The sequence below is a fragment of the Notolabrus celidotus genome, chromosome 20, assembly GCF_009762535.1.
Source record: "Notolabrus celidotus isolate fNotCel1 chromosome 20, fNotCel1.pri, whole genome shotgun sequence".
NCBI classification, from domain to species: domain Eukaryota; kingdom Metazoa; phylum Chordata; class Actinopteri; order Labriformes; family Labridae; genus Notolabrus; species Notolabrus celidotus.
The window spans coordinates 4,553,391-4,571,402 of NC_048291.1; the positions used below are offsets into that span (position 1 = coordinate 4,553,391).

Genomic DNA, 18,012 nt, shown 5'->3' on the forward strand with positions numbered 1-18,012 from the left:
GTGGTGAAGGGGTTGGGGGGGAAGGGGGGGAGCTAGGATCCCAGTGTGTTAGTGCGCCTGTTCCCCCAAAAAAGAACATAAAACAGTCAAATAATAGCTACATACATATGTACATTTGTACGACGTGTATTTATTTTTTAAAGCTCGAGTGTGGACCCATTCAAATGAATGGGGGAGACAGAGTTTTTGACCTATACTGCAGCCAGCCACCAGGGGGCAGACGCTTTGCTGGAAGCTTCACTTCCAGCCGAGCGAGCTGCACCCCTGGATAGCAGTACCTAAGCATGTACAGGACTAGATCAGCAAAGAGACAGGTGGTATAACTTTGTCCACAGGGGGCGCCAAAATCAACACAAGCAAAAAGTTCCTCACAGGAGCTTTAAGTTGATGTAACAAGACAGAAAAAAGTCATTTGGATAGGGTTCTTCTTTGTTTTAGACTCCAACCACCAACCCTCTCTATATGATACCACATACCATGAAGCAGAGTCCCTCATTACATTGCATTGGAATTGTTTCAGCCATAATGAAGCCCAGTTTGAACACATCATGTGCCACCAAGTAGAGATCGGTCAGAGCACGCTGCAATGGTTTCAGCTTGATCAGCCAGATCAATCAAGCTGTTCATTTTATAAATAGAATTAGTGATACAAAGGAAGACAGGGATTATGTACATATGATAACAAAAAAAAAAGTCCAGTGACGTATCCCACTTAGTAATTGTGTTGATGAGAATCCATTTCTGATTAGGCTCCACTTGCCAAGGTTTATATTTGGCTTTTGCGCATTCAATTTGCTTTACATTTAATACAGTGTCTTTCACCCAGTAACAGAACTGGCTGCCTGCCACCGAGGCTTTTGATTGGAATTGAATGCACAGTCATTTTCTCTAATATAAATCAATACTCTGCAAACCTGCCACAACACATTTTTAGACGCTCACTATCGCTCGGTTGCAGTTTGGAGCACTAGTGAAACGGTCAAATCGTTGACACATTTGCCGAGGAGGGGGAGATCAAGTCTGTTTGTGAAATGTTGGGAAAACAAATCACTTAAGAAGCACTCAGACTTAATCACATTACCTGACTAGGTAAGAAGTTTCAGATCCGCCCGCCGACTCTATCCCACAAGTGGAATGTGTGCCGGCTCGCGGCTGTGGATGGCACTGGTGCATTGTGACAGTCGTTGGTCTCCTTTGATTCCCCCCTGTTTACAGTCCTTTGTAAGATGTGATGAGGGTTAAATGGCTGTATTGGATTTTAAAAGGAGTGTATTACAAAGTTGACCAAATTATCAGACACTAGATTCCTGGCTGCAGCGTGCGTGTTTCTCCCCGCTCCTTTCTTTGGTTTTTTCTTTGTTTTTTTCGCTGCAACAACAGTATTGTTTGCATTAAGGGCCTGGCTGGAGTAAATGGAGCTGTTTTCAATTAGTTTTCAAAGTGCTTATCCCATTAAAGGTAATGACTTATTGATTTAACGACAGTGGCGCTTTTGGTGTGAAACGTGGTGCTATTATGACTCTCTCCTCTGTTGTTTGAAAGGGGCCAGCGATACAGAGCGCCGGGTGAACGCCTTCAGTCTCAGCCTTCCCATGACCGTCGTGCTTGTTGTTTTTGCAGCGTTCCCCGGGTCATTATTGAGTGGCATAAGTAACTCTGTGCTCGCAGGGGCGGAGCAGGTGATTTTTTATTTTTTTTCCTCTCCTCCTGGCCTTCCGCCAGCGGTGTCAGCTGGGATCCAGGAGCCATCACAGAGGTGGGAGAGCCTGATGTCATTGTCAATGTTCCTGTGCGTCCCGCAAACCGCAGTGCAGAGGAAGCGATGGAAGGGCCCCGTGCAAGCTAATGTGCCCGCTGCCTCCCCGTGGGTTCCACTTTGCCATGCAGCCATATGGCCCGCGCTCCTCCCCTCAGTAATCCCTCACCGGTGTCAGCATCCAACCCAGGAGGGCCACACTTTTGTGTTAGCTCCTTCTCACTCTCGCGCTCTCTCTGTCTGTCTTTCTCTCCCTCATCTTTCAGATTTTTTATTTTTTTTTCCCCTCCTTCTTTGGCATTCTGCGTGTCTCCCTGTTGAACTCCTTTTGTTTGCCGTCTCTTTCTTTCAGCATGCGAAAGGTTGAACCATTGTTTTTTAACCTTGACAGAACTTCCAGAGGCCGAGCAGCTCATCGGTACAGTAATATGCACCCTGCTGAGATAATTGGCTCCCACTTATAACCCATCATTGGTGGTTGATACTTGCTAATGTACTCTGTGTCCTCAGTATCCTCAAAAAGAGTTGATTCAAGGCTGAAAATATCTTCATTGCTATTATGCGCCTTTGAAAATATCCTCTCTCCTCTCACATCGACGTGTCACACACATTTGACTCTCTTTTCTGCTAATTGAGCTCAGCAGAAGTGGCATCACTGTTGTATAAAATGACCCCGGAGCAGTATGAGTTATTTAGCTTCCTTGTTCCACTGATCCCCTTTCTGCTGGAGTATGGATATGTACTGGACCAGAAGGAAAGATGTGCAGGTGCTGACAGTCGCTGTTTCGAGTAATGAGACAAGTGATAAGTCAGCGAGCGACCTTGTCTTATTCCCTTTTGCTTTCTCTCGCTCATTTAAATCTGAAATATAAACTGTATGCACAAGTGACTCTGCTGAGGGGAGAGCGGTAACGTCTGTGTCTTTCACTGGGAGGAGTTCTGCTCTAACAACCAAACCAAACCAAACCATAACAGCTGGACTAAAGTGCTGAAACAATAATGTGATTAACAAATAAGTAAAAACTATTAATTCAAACCGAGCTTGTTTTTGCACTTTCAGATGTTTTGATTTGTTTTCGGTCTGCCATGGGAGATCATGTCCGCATAATCCTGTTTAAATTGATCCAAAATCAAAACCACTAAAGCTGCAGCTTTCAGTCTTTTTTTGCAACTGAAACCACAGGCTGCTTTCTTCCCAGCATGATGTTGCAGACTAGTTTATGGTGGCTTAAGTTTATGTTAAATTTTGTTTAATATATACACTACCAGTCAAAAGTTTGGACACACCTTCTCATTCAATGGTTTTTATTTATTCTAATTATTTTCAACATTGTAGATTAATACTGAAGACATCAAAACTATGAAATAATCTGGTTTTGCCATAATCTGGATTACAACAATAGTCAAATAGGGCTATATATTGTGTGCTAACCCTACCTCTGAACAACACAACTGATGGTCTCAAACACATTAAGAAGGCAAGTTATTCTACAAATGAACTCTTGACAAGGCTCGTGTTCATTAGAAACCAGTCCAGGAGACCACTTCATGAAGCGGACTAAGAGAATACCAAGAGTGTGCAAAGCTGTCATGAAGGAAAAAGGGGGCTACTTTACAGAATCTAAAATATAAAACATATTCTGCTTTGTTTACCACTTTTTTGTGAATGAAATAATTCCATACATGTTCTTTCATAGTTTTGATGCCTTCAGTGTTAATCTACAATGTTTCTATAATTAAAATAATTACAAACCCTTGAATGAGAAGGTGTTTCCAAACTTTTGACTGGTACTGTATATTTAAATGTAATATGTTTTAGATGCATTACAATCCACTAAATGTTTCAGGCTTTTATCTGTTTTAGTTTGAATTGTTGCTTACTGCAAGGAGGGAAGGAGAAGTGTGCTAGGGAAGGTGCCAAATCACAACAAACGTTATCTGAAGACTCTTTAAAAACATAGCAGGTCTAGATCGTTCTCTGTGTTCTATTATTAACAAAGACCCAACACCAAGACAGGGTAAGACTCAGTCTGATCTCATCTTAATCCACCGTGAGCATTGACAAACTTCCTTTAACAGGCAGAAACCTTGAACAGGACCAGACTCGTGTTAGACAGGCATCTGCCTCGACCGAGTTGAGGTCAGAAAGAGGGATAGAGGAGATCAAGAGAGAGAGAGAGATGATACCTCCCCTAAATGATTTCCCAGATATCCAGTCCACTGATAAAAATCTACCTCAGAAAATAAAGGTACAATATGCATTTTTGGGAGCCACCTTGTGCACTGATTTAGTTCTGTCACTATGGGTTTAACGTCAATCACTTGGACATCGCCCCTCAGTATGCCAGTATACTGATGGGCATCTCAAATGGGGTAGGAACATTAAGTTACAGTGGCGAGGAAAAACTTCCTTTAACAGGCAGAAACCTTGAACAGAACCAAACTCATGTTAGACAGCCATCTGCCTCAAGCAAGTTGGGGTTGGAAAAATAGATTGAGGGGAATAAGAGAGAGAGGGAGATGATAGTGAGGAGACGAATAGTACTAGCAGTAGTAGTAACAGGTAGAAACCTTGAACAGGACCAGACTCATGTTAGACAGGCATCTGCCTCGACCGAGTTGAGGTCGGAAAGAGGGATAGAGGAGATCAAGAGAGAGAGAGAGATGATACCTCCTCTAAATGATTTCCCAGATATCCAGTCCACTGATAAAAATCTGCCTCAGAAAATAAAGGTACAATACGCATTTTTGGGAGCCACCTTGTGCACTGATTTTGTTCTGTCACTATGGGTTTAATGTCAATCACTTGGACATCGCCCCTCAGTATGCCAGTATACTGATGGGCATCTCAAATGGGGTAGGAACATTAAGTTACAGTGGCGAGGAAAAACTTCCTTTAACAGGCAGAAACCTTGAACAGAACCAAACTCATGTTAGACAGCCATCTGCCTCAAGCAAGTTGGGGTTGGAAAGAGGGATTGAGGGGAATGAGAGAGAGAGGGAGATGATAGTGAGGAGACGAATAGTACTACTAGTAGTAGTAACAGGCAGGAACCTTGAACAGGACCAGACTCATGTTAGACAGGCATCTGCCTCGACCGAGTTGAGGTCGGAAAGAGGGATAGAGGAGATCAAGAGAGAGAGAGATGATACCTCCCCTAAATGATTTCCCAGATATCCAGTCCACTGATAAAAATCTGCCTCAGAAAATAAAGGTACAGTACGCATTTTTTGGAGCCACCTTGTGCACTGATTTTGTTCTGTCACTATGGGTTTAACGTCAATCACTTGGACATCGCCCCTCAGTATGCCAGTATACTGATGGGCATCTCAAATGGGGTAGGAACATTAAGTTACAGTGGCGAGGAAAAACTTCCTTTAACAGGCAGAAACCTTGAACAGAACCAAACTCATGTTAGACAGCCATCTGCCTCAAGCAAGTTAGGGTTGGAAAGAGGGATTGAGGGGAATGAGAGAGAGAGGGAGATGATAGTGAGGAGACGAATAGTACTACTAGTAGTAGTAACAGGCAGGAACCTTGAACAGGACCAGACTCATGTTAGACAGGCATCTGCCTCGACCGAGTTGAGGTCGGAAAGAGGGATAGAGGAGATCAAGAGAGAGAGAGATGATACCTCCCCTAAATGATTTCCCAGATATCCAGTCCACTGATAAAAATCTGCCTCAGAAAATAAAGGTACAGTACGCATTTTTTGGAGCCACCTTGTGCACTGATTTTGTTCTGTCACTATGGGTTTAACGTCAATCACTTGGACATCGCCCCTCAGTATGCCAGTATACTGATGGGCATCTCAAATGGGGTAGGAACATTAAGTTACAGTGGCGAGGAAAAACTTCCTTTAACAGGCAGAAACCTTGAACAGGATCAGACTCATGTTAGACAGGCATCTGCCTTGATTGAGTTAAGGTTGGAAAGAGGGACAGAGGAGATCAAGAGAGAGAGAGATGATAGTGATGAGACGAATAGTAGTAGTGGGAGTTGCTGTTGCCGCTTGAGTCCATCACGTCCGTATCAACTGAAGTCTGGATCGTCCACAGCATGAGGACGTCTGTGGCAACATCAAGACACTCCTAACCCAGAGACAGCATCATAAACATCCTACCTGGACCAAACAGAACTGGACTGTTTCTCAGTGGTCCAAAGTCCTCTGTTCAGATGAAGGTGTGATGATTTGAACCTGGTATGCCTCAGTGTGAAATCAAAACAGCAATGACCTCTTATCACTTACACTGATGACATAATCAATAACAGATTAAACCCATAGAGTACCCGTTTGAGTACGATACGTCTGACGGCGACATTGACGTGTAATGGAAAACTTTTAAACCCAGAGTGAAGAAGCGGAGCTCCTTTCTTTATCTGATTGTCATTTCTAACTGCCTCTCGTGGCTTTCGGAGAACTGGCTGTGAAAACTTGCAGCCTGTCGAGCACACATACAGTTATTGAACAGCTTGAGCCGGTGCTCAGTGTCAGCCAGCGACTTGATTCCTGTTTCTCTGAGGAATGAAAATGGAATTATTAGTGTGTGACTGACGCAGCCTACAGTATGCACACGTTTCCAATTCTCTTAGCTGCATGAACTCCAGAAGAGCTCGTTTTATGTTAATGTTATCTTAATTTGTTTTATTTAAAGGCACTGTGAGGAGTTTTCATGTTGGTGTTGATGCTGGTGACCCGTGTGGGTGAAATCTTTGGTGTTTTTTCTGGGATAAAGACTACATTTTCCATGTGCACCACCTCCCAAAGCAAAAGCAAAGCATTAGTTGGACGCAAATGAACGTCACACGGGTCTTCACACGGGGCGGTGTGAAGCACCAACAGCATTTAGCATTCAGGGACCGTCGTAAAAGTGCAATGCAGACCTGTATTTTGCATTCATGGCATTTTTATTTGAATCAAGAGAATCAAATATAGTGGTCACATGGAGAATGTTTACTTTTGCCTTTTTTGCAGGCTAGATTATTTAACTTAAGATATTTCAAAATCAAAAGTGTTAAAAGTGAAATGCTGATTTTAATACTTGGTAAAACCCTGATACAGATATCTGATCAACTACATGAATTATTTTAGATTTGTCCTACATCTATTTAAGATAGATAGATAGATAGATAGATAGATAGATAGATAGATAGATAGATAGATAGATAGATAGATAGATAGATAGATAGATAGATAGATAGATAGATAGATAGATAGTTTGCTGTGGCAAAGTCTGTCTGCACCTAGGGGAAACACTGGGTATTTATATATGTTAAGGCCCTTACTGGAATGCTACCAGGCTACATTGCAACCTTGTTGGAGAGGAATTATGGTTCTTCCATGACTCTCTCTTCTGATTGGCTCATTCTGATTGGCTTGTTCTGAAAGCCTCTCAAGTTTATGGTGAAATCAGTCCAACAGACTTTAAGGTTGTAATCTAATCCCTCTTTTGCAGAGTTAAAGATTTTGATCTCTGACCACTGTGTCTCAGATTATATCTGTTTTAATTAATCTGTTGTTTTGTGAATGAGTATGCGTTTTTGTTTCGCTGTTTCTGATGCGCCTGGGATCTTGATGACATTGTAAATGAGGGAAACCTCAATGTCCTCTACATAAATGAAGGTTTTGAATTGAAATTAGAAACCATTGTGTATCAACTAAACTTTGCAGACTCTTATTTATTACCATTAGTTAGCTTAGAGTTCCCCCTTCGCCACGTTTCCAGCCAATTACAGCATTATTGACTTTTTAGTTAATTGTAACCATAACTACTCGGTTAGATCCTGGTTTGGGTTTAAATGAGTCTCATAGAATGTCTATAACATGGATGCAGTCTTGGTTTAACCACCCATTGCTTTCTGTAGAGGTGTAATGAAACTCAAAGATGGTGGCGGCCATATTGGAAACGCTGACCCCAACATGTTTCCATCCAATCACAGCATTTTTGACTCTTCAGTTAATTGTAATCATAACGACTCAGTTAGATCCTGGTTTGGGTTTAAATTAGTCTCATAGAATGTCTAAAACATGGAGGCAGTCTTGGTTTAACCACCCATTGCTTTCTTTAGAGGTGCAATGAAACCCAAAGATGGTGGCGGCCATATTGGAAATGCTGACCCCAACATGTTTCCAGCCAATCACAGCATTATTGACTCTTTAGCTAATTGTAACCATAACTACTTGGTTAGATCCTGGTTTGGGTTTAAATGAGTCTCATAGAATGTCTATAACATGGATGCAGTCTTGGTTTAACCACCCATTGTTTTCTGTAGAGGTGGAATGAAACCCAAAGATGGTGGCGGCCATATTGGAAATGCTGACCCCAACATGTTTCCAGCCAATCACAGCATTATTGACTCTTTAGTTAATTGTAATCATAACTACTCGGTTAGATCCTGGTTTGGGTTTAAATTAGTCTCATAGAATGTCTATAACATGGATGCAGTCTTGGTTTAACCACCCATTGCTTTCTGTAAAGCTAAACCAAAGATGGTGGCGGCCATATTGAAAATGCTGACCCCAACTGACCTCCGACCTCAAAACAGCGCTTCAGATACTAATGGTTGACGTCATGGATACTACGTCCTGCTGCCTTATAGCTTCAGTAGATTGCTTCTGCATCTGGCGGCTGAGAAACAGGCTGTAATGGCTGCAACTTAATATGTATAGGCAAATGCAAGGCATGCAACTTGGGAGGTTGTTTTTGCCGTGAGCACGGCGTAGTTGCTTGTCTACTGCTGCCTGAATTAGGTCAGTGTTGGACAACTAACTAGGGAATTACTGTTTTGGTTAAGAGAGTCTGGTTGGTATGAAGGCAGTCATGCAACATCTGTTTCTGGTTTCCAAAAACAGTCCTGCACTCCCTAACAAAAATCTCTGCAGGGAGCCTTTCTGCAGAGTTGTTGGACACTTGGAGTAAAACTCAGAGCCTCTCAGTGGCAGAGATAACAGTCTCTAGTGGACATGCTGTAAGTTGGCTCACTTGCAGAGGTGGGGGTTACTCTGCGGCCTTTCTAGCCTCTTTCGTGGCCGCTGACTGACAAAATGAAACTGGAGCGATTCCAAAACCTTTAGTGCCGAGTCATTAAGAACCTGAATGACGTAAACATTTGGCAAAGAATTAATAATAGCTGAATCGCTCCCCTTCAGCATCGGTTATGATACAAATAATAGTTTGTCTCAGTTAGTTGGATTACAGATACATTTTGTTCTCATTTACCTGCAGGCTCTCGCACACAGGGGGAGGGGATTGAAGAGATTTTGTTAACAGCCCCGGTGCTCAGCATATGTGAGATTAAATGAACGCTGTGCTTTCCACCCGCAGAGTGTGTGCATTCACAGCAGACCGAAGGAGATGTCTCATTTGATCCAGAGCCTCACAGTCTTTTGTGGAGAGCCCGGTCGGAGCAGCAGTCGGGAGTTAGCCGGGGCCAGAGGCCAACAGAGGAGTGAAAACACTCTCATGCGATGTGCGCATGGAAGTTCTTGGCCTGTTTGGCGCGTTGCATTCACATCGCCTCAAGCTGTGAGAGGTTGATGCAACAGTACAGTACCTAGTGTTACAAACAGGAGGACAAAAGTGGTGTGCAATATTGTTGAAGATCAGAAGGTCAGAAGAGAGTACAGCCACAAGGAGACGGTCCTCCCCCGGATGGTTCTTATAAATAGACAAGAGACGGCGTTCTGTTTAAGAGTTTGTATGCAGATGATGACAGATTCAACTCAAGCTGTATTGTCAAATAATGGATTCATTTAAAACACATGAGTGCATGTTCTAAGATATGTAGTTACAGACATAACATGGCATACAGTAGTGAAATATGACGATTCCCTGTTGTGAAATCTTTGGAAATACATCTTTGGATCTGCACCAAAAGTTCTGAACTTGGTTCCTGTACTATGAAGTAACAGGTCACTTGTATGAAAAATGTATTGCAAAGTTCAGTGGATGGTATAGATTCCACAGAAGAAAGCTACATGATGTAAGAAGACCTTGGGCAGAGTTCAACAACGGCCCGAAGCCACAGCATATTACATTTTGTTCGCCAACAACAGAACTGAGATTTACACTCGTACTGTGACTCCTCTTTCTAATGAGAAAATGTTCATGGCATGTTTGTAAAGGGCTTTAGTTTTTATTTCAGAACAATATTTCTGCAAAACATAATTACATCTGTCAATGCTTTTTGATTTATTAAAGTTTCACAGCTAAGGGAAACTATTAAAAAGAGACGGTTTGTTTTCTTTAGAAGTGGGGTTGTGTGATGCATTTGGTCACTGGTGAATGTGTAATCCACAAGGGGACCCGGTCAGCTCGGCCCCTCTCTTGAGAAACCAAGGTTAGGCTATCAAATGCTGCAGACGTAATTTTAGCCAACACTAAATTTCCATCCATCCATTATCTTGACCGCTTATCCCGTTAGGGGTCACGGGGGGCTGGAGCCTATCCCAGCTGTGCTTCGTGCGGAAGGCAGGGTACACCCTGGACAGGTCGCCAACCTATCACAGGGCTAACACAGAGAGACAGACAACCATTCATGCACACACTCACACCTACGGGCAATTTAGAGTGATCTATCAACCTGAGCATGTTTTTGGATTGTGGGAGGAAGCCGGAGAACCCGGAGAGAACCCACGCATGCACGGGGAGAACATGCAAACTCCACACAGAAAGGCACCCGCCCGGCCGGGGATTCGAACCAGGAACCTTCTAGCTGTGTGGCAACAGCGCTACCCACTGCACCACCGTGCCAGCCCATTTGTTTTTGCACTACTCCCAGACGCAACGCATTCCTCTTCCTCAACCTGCAGAGCATTGATCAGCTGTTCAAGTCTGAGTTAACAAGGAAGAACAAGACTCAAAAGACTAACCATCACCTCTCTCTTACTCCCTTCTGTCTGTCTTTCCAGACCCAACTCGGTCGAGGCATGATGGCTGTCTAACATGAGTCTGGTTCTGCCTGAGGTTTCTGCCTGTTACAAGGAAGTTTGTCCTCTCCACTGTAACTAGCTAAATACTGCGATGTGCAATGCTCATGATGGATTAAGGTGGGGTCAGACTGAGTCTTACCCTGTCTTGAAGTTGGGTCTCTGTTCATAATTATTTGACATAGAGTGGTCTAGACCTCCTATGTTTGTAAAAGCGTCTTGAGATAACTTTTGTTGTGATTTGGCGCTATACAAATAAAGATTGATTGATTGATTGATTGATAAAAGAAAGAGAGTGGAGAAAGATCAAAGCTTGATCTGAAAAGGCAACTGGACTTTGTAGAGGGGAGAAACTTCTGTTTTGTGGTGGTGGTGTGAAAACTATGAGCCCATGAATCCAAAGATCTCCTGCTCTCACAAGTGGGACTTGGTAACAACAGTACTTTAGGACCTTTCTAGACCAGAGAATACCACTGATCACTCCTGGTACCCACTTTCTTCAATTTTTAGAAGTTAGAAAACAAGAAAAGCTGGATTGAAGTGGGTATACTTAGACCGACATTGATGTTTTGGTCTGACTTCTGTAATTTGAGATAAATGACATGGTTAAGGGGCACTGTTGGCCTAGCCATGTACAGATGCTACAGTGCCTGTTGCAGAGGTTGCAGGTTAAATTCCAGCCTGGACTATTGGCTGCATGTCTTCCCCCACTCTCTGCTCCCCACATTTCCTGTTTCTCTTCAGCTGTCCTATCCATTCAAGGGGAAAATGCACAAAAAATGTAACTTTGGAAAAATTTAAAAATGACATGGTTAAGTTGGTCACATCTGCAGTTGTTGATAACCTAGATTTGGTGCTGGTGCTCCAGCTGATCTCTCAACAAAGTGACAGTTCTTCTGTTTTTTAAGTGAAATGAATCACGATGATGGGACCTGGTATTTTTACCATTACTGTTTTAGAGGAAGTCATCCCCTTAAAGATAGGGTTGGTAGTCTTGGAAAACCAGCATGAATTTGAATATAGCTTTTCCTCATGACTCCGTCTAACCCCTCCCCTCCTCCCTCGGAGCTCCTCCAAAACGACGCCCCCCCCCCGCGCTCACATGCACGAGCGCCGCTGATTCTCGACCATATGATCGTGACTGATTCAAAACCGGTCCTCACCAAAACATTCTCATAGTGAAAGTTAAAAACACAAACAAACATGGCTGCTGTTAGTACTCACAACTATCATGCCAGCATTATCCAGTTGTACCAGTGACACGATATCAGGAGAAAAGTTATAACACATATATAATACTGTAACAGCTCTACTGTTTGTTAAACATGTTCAGTGTAGATGTTCTTAATTCCTACAGTGTTGACAGTCAGTGAAGGCATCAGGAGAGGTGTAGAGAGTGCGAGTGGGAGAGAGGAGAGACAAGAGGAGAAGTTTTTCATTCATTCAAACATTGATTGTTGTTTTGTTGGTTGTCGTGATCACGGCCGACAGTGACCGGTTATTAAAACTCAACATGTTCACGAATCGGCTCGTCATCACTACAGCGTCCGGACGGACGCTACAATAAATATATATTTTCTGTAGGACTTACTGAACGTCATTAATTATTCTGCTTGTCGGGGAGAGCTTTTTAGACTCTGATCCGGACTACAGTCCTGAGCAAAGCACCTCATCAAGTCAGAGGGGACAGGCCCGAGGACGAGCGAGAGGGGCAGTCAGTAGAGTCAGGGGAAGTAGAGGCAGGAGACGGGGACTCGGAGGAGTGCACGCCGGGGAAATGTACGCGCAGGAGGCGTGCAGAACGGCTGGACGGGATTTGATTGGTTTAAAATTTGGGGAGCCAAAAAACGGTGATTGGTTAGTGTTTTCCCAGGTTTACTCCGGCTGTAGATAGCAGCTTTTTTTCACTCTTTTTTAAGAACACATCATGTATTGATTGCCATCAGGACATAAAGATCATTTTAACCAGTATGACAAAAAGTGTATCTAAATCTGATTACCAACCCCAGCTTTAAATCATGAGAAACTAAAGATTAGATCACAGCTTTAAACAAAAACACAGTCTCATTTTCCACCTTTTTAAGGTTTTCCCTTTGTTATTTTAGGGCACAGGGATATTTCCTCATCAAGACTGTACAGGCTAGTTTGAGAGTGCGTGCCTCCAAAGCAATATTTTCTTTGTATAGTTTTGTTTTTAACACCATCATTTTAAAAAAAGGTGAATGCCCCGGCCCTGGAGCTGAAATATTTTATTTCCTGCATTCTTGGGTGAAACTGTAAACAGATTGTAAGATGTTTAAAAACGAATAAGAAACACTTTTTACATTTTTTTATGGGAAATTGCAAAAAAAAAAAAAAAAAAGTAAATTAAGGAAGCTTGTACTATTCCCAGGTGATTGACACCACCTGGGGAAAATACATTATAGAACACCATGTAAAATTAAAGTCTTGGTGGCAGTGTGGTCATTTCTTCAAATATTAAGTTACTCTCCCTGTTGAATTAAGATTATTATGAGGAAGCTATCAAATCCCTCTGGTTTGAATCTGTTAATATGTGAGCTTGAAAGAAATCCACCCAGGGTGATTAGTCGTTGCTGGCTCTCACTAACCATCACTCGTGAGGACCCACTGTTTCTAAATAATTACCCAGCTGATAAATTAAGTGAATTAACTGGTTAATTTTGCATGCCCAACCTCTGGTTTCATGTGACAGCATAAACAAAAAAAATCCAGTTTCCCTATTATTAAGATGTCACCGTACGCTGCAGAGCAACAGGGATGAAGTAACTAATTCAATCATCAAAACTAATACACTGCTCATGACCTTTACTTTTAATTCTATTAGAGGACAATCTTTGGAAGAAAAAAAAAAAAAAACTTGGGATAGATAGATAGATCAAGTTGCCTCAGAGAGTCTAAATTAGTCTTACCTTTGCTGAATTTAATGAAGGTGGTCAAATGCAAATGTGGTACCGTGGGCTGCGTGAGGGTGTGCTCTGTTGTCTGTCTAGCATGGTGCGATGATGGATAGGGCTGCCAGGAGACTGGGGTTTCACTAATACTGGAGCCTCAGTAGAAGGAAGGGGGAGGGATGCATTAATGGATGTGTGAGTTTTGGTGTGTGTGTGTGTGTAACTGAATGTTCAAGTCAGATGTGTGCGCTTGGCTGCAGGTATTCCGAGAGGAATGTGCATTGTGCGATGGCGCTGCATTCTGTAGAATAGTTGTAACAAAGGCTCGGTTGTATGAAAGGGCTTTTAGAAGACTGATATTTGACCCAATCGAACTAAAAAGGACATTTTAAAGACGGTTTTGCAAAGACAGGGGAACAAGCATGTCAACTATTTACAAGATTCCGGCTGAGATTGTTTCCCATCATGCTCTCTGTCTCTCTCACAAGGCATTTTCTACAGCTTAGGTTTACCAGAGCTAACACTAACCCTTGTCTGCATTGCATGTTGTCCACTGAACTGTTACACCTCGTCTGCATGGAGGCATAATGGCAGGGCAAAGTTGTTCTGCCACCAGGCCTCCATCAGAGGTAGCGCAAGGCTCAACCTGGTGTAATAGAGTCACTTTAAATGTCCAGGCAGGTATTATGGAACTGTGATGTATGTGTGCATGTTTCTGGGTGTGTGTGGCGCACAGACTTTACAGACTTTTATTGAGTAATGTTAAGCAAAGAAAGGGCTCAACTTTATGACGGTGCTGCAGTGGAATCTCAGTCCCCTACATGTTTACCTGCTTTGCTGCTTCCTAAGTGGTATAATTTTTTGCATGAGATGTGTAACCCCTTTTATGTTACTTTAAACAATTGCAAACAAAGTTTTATATCCAGGTTGCAGGTGGGTGTGACTAAGTTAGGGACTTTACCCCTGAACTACATGCGTTTGGACCGGTGGAACCAGGGTCTAAATTTAGTTCAGGGGTAGTTAATCTCCCCTGAAGAGGTGGGTAGTACTTTTCAAAGGTCCCATGACTTTTAAGGGGCAGGGCCTGCAATGCTGAGCGTGTCTGATTGGTAGATTAACCGCAGTGTTTTTATTCCGCCCGCCGTCCACCATAACATCACACACATCTGTGATTCACTTGATTTCTCTTTCTTTCATTAGTTTTTATTTGTTCTATCTTTTTTGTATGTGTGTGTACTTTTCAAAAGAAGAAGCTGTGATTCTCTTGATTTAGCAGCTTGTAACAGTGGTCTTCTCTCAGCCCACCGTGAATGCGTCTCTCCTCCCGGTGTTCCGGTTTTAAAAGTGACCCTGTAAACTGGAGACCTTCGGCTGAACGTGTCAGTGTTTGTGGCAGCTGTTGAAACACAGAGGGAGTTCCTGGGAATGCAAACTAGTTTAGTTTTTATTAAGATTTCAAAATATCCTCATCAGATATTTAATGATCGTCTAAATGAGGGATGCACCTGGCTGGGAGTCAACAGTTAACAGGGTCGCTGTTTCAACCAAAACACCTGTCGATCTCTGCCACGGCTTTTTGAGTTCAGAAGGATTTTAAAGCCGTGCTGAGTCTCTTCATGCTAACAGGCTAACTGTTGTGATACCTGCTGGTCCATCTTCTTCTATAGTGTCATCTGTGATGAATGGCATTCGTCTTTGACATACTGCCCTCTACTGGTCTGGTGGTGTAGTGCATTTACTTTTTATTTTCTCCATACGTCACTGGCCTGATTTGCATAATCTACCCGGGGCTTCAGCCCTGCGGTCGAAATGCAGACAACAAGGGGGGCACAGGAACCTTATAGTTCAGGGTAAAGTAGTTCTGGGGACTAAAAGACCCTGGAACTTTTGGTTGAAATGCACCTAAATATGGTTCCTCACCCCACAAATGGTTTGTCTTAGAAAGTAATTCAGGCTGTAACCCTCTGTGTTTTAACATTAGCATTAACTCTATGGAGACATTGATCTATAGGGAATGTAAAGGCAATCTGACTGACAGTCACAAGAAAAGGAGTGGCTCAGAACTTAGTGTTGGACTACATATGTGCCTTACATTGCTATCATCAGATTCCATGCTTATTGGATGGTCCATATTGCTTCCCACCACAGCTGCAGCACTGACAGCCACCTTATATTACTCCGCTGATGTTGTCTCAAACGGTCATAGTCGTAAAACTTTCATTTTACAGACTGGAAATTGCTTAAGAGTGTAAGTATGCAGCGTCCCAACTCAAGATGGCCAATCTGGGCAGCTGCTACTTTGAGAGCTGTTGCGTTACGACTCTGCCGAGTGTAAACAGCAGTATATATCTGCTCCTGTGTGTGCGTGCGCGAGTGTGATTGAAAGCCTCGGCAGCACACCTGCTAGGCTTGGACCAGCAGTGTCTCTGGACCTCATATCCCATTCAGGCGAGCTCCTGTGCAGAACAGGAGCATATGGTCTAAGGGAGAAAAAAAAAGAGTTCTCCCTTTCCTTTGTGCCACCGTTTTACAGAAGGCCCATATACCCTCAGCACTCCCTGGAAAGCTGTTCCTTCTACTTCGTCTTACCCAGAGCACTTTGCCCCTGTCTGTCTCCGCCACCTCATCCGTGATGGCTTTGGCGGGGTTCGTCATCTGACATGTGGATATAGACACCCTGGGAGGCAAACTGAGTGGGATCTTCACTCTGCTAAAATAACTGTCTGACTTGAATATGTAATTTATTCCAACCCGAGCGTCTTTGTATTGATGCCCTATCTATCTAGTGTGAGATTATTCTCAGAATGCATGAGGAGCAAATATATTGGGGTTGAATAAAAACATCATATTCCCATTAGACAGGGAAATAAGACCATTTCCTTTATAATATTCTGTAGGAGTGCTCATTTAAGGCGAGGCAGTGGATGAATTACTTCTGCATCAGGGATGGTAGGATTGTTGCACTCCTATGTGCTGTTCACTATTGATGTGTTTTCTCATCGATGCAGAGATTTGGGTTGAAGGAGCGCCTCCACTCTGGAGGAACACCTGTTTCAGCCTCCCTCCAGATGGTTAGCAAATCTAAATGCATTTTATATGATGTCACACTAATCTGAATATAGGACGGCGTGCACATCAAAACCTATGCCTTAGGTGGTGACGCAGGCATCCATATGCCATCATACATGGAACATGTTTACAGTAATGCTGTTTAATGGCAGTGTTTCTCCTGCACAGACGGTGTAACTAAAGGGAAGGGAAAGGAAAATATATAAGCAGAGCACATTTTTCATAATACACTTAATCACCCTAGAAATGTGCTTGGATATCTTTTTTGTTTTTTAAATCACTTCGCCGTATATTTTTGGTACCATATGCCATAACGGCGTGGAGTGTTTTGGAAAGTTGTGCAGGCCTGATATATTTCCAGCTGTTCTCCAGCACACAGGAGCAAAAACTACAACGGGCTAAAAGCTGTGAGAAATGGCGATGCAGTAGAGCCTAAAGCTCTCACTGTGATGCTTTTTTTTCCAAGCGCACACTGAGATATTTTCTGTAGAAAGAGCTGCCTCGCAGCTGCAATTAGATGACCATGTTGCAAACCTCCAAATCAGGAGTTTCAAGTATACGAGACCGTCTTGGATGTGCTTATACAGGCACCGTGGGTCTTTTCATCTGAATGGGAGACACTTTTCAATAATATGGTAGCATTTTTGTTGCTGCTTCTTTACCACGGTAGCTGAGGGGTCGGTCCTGGAGTCAGCCTGCAGGTTGTATGACAGATATCACAGCTTAACATTGATATGCCAGTGTGTACTAAAAAAATTGTTCGCTTGTATGTATGTATTTAGATTTTGGGTATTTGTGCATTGACTCCCATTTCAAGGGAGGGGGTGTGATGGCCCCTCCCGCTTTGCCTGCATGTCTTGTTTGTTTCAGTCTCCAAGTGTTACCTAAGGCTTGCAGGTATCTGGAGATGGCATGTGGGTGGAGCTGGGAGGGGTAGTCTGAGTTACCTGCCCTGCTGGGTGGGGCCTTCAGAAGGAATAAAAGACCTGCCTCACTTACCCCTTTTCGGCCGAGGCAGTTTCAGGGCCCGAGTTGGAGCCGGGAAAACCGGTTCAAGAGCGGCTCCAACTCTTTGCTGGTCTAGAACCTTGAACTTCTTACATCAGGGGCAGGGTGCCGTGATCAAAAACCCAAACCAAACATGTTTCTGCCATTGTCCTGCAGTGTAAAAATAAAAGAGACTGATGGATTCCAAGGCAAAGCAGTGGTCGGCCAAGGAGACAAGCTGCCGTTGTCCGCCATCGTTGTTGTTGGCGGTCATGTAGATCTGATGCCATGATATGCCTCTTCCATGGGCTTGGTCAAAAAGAGGTATCTGAGCTGTCACTCTCTCTCTCTCAGCTGG

General features: G+C 43.2%; 1 protein-coding gene across 1 annotated transcript in view; it reads left to right on the forward strand.

Moving 5' to 3' along the window:
- Nucleotides 1-18,012, forward strand: part of LOC117832468 (RNA binding protein fox-1 homolog 3-like) — a 366,580-nt gene that overhangs the window by 84,743 nt on the left and 263,825 nt on the right. The window lies entirely within an intron of this gene.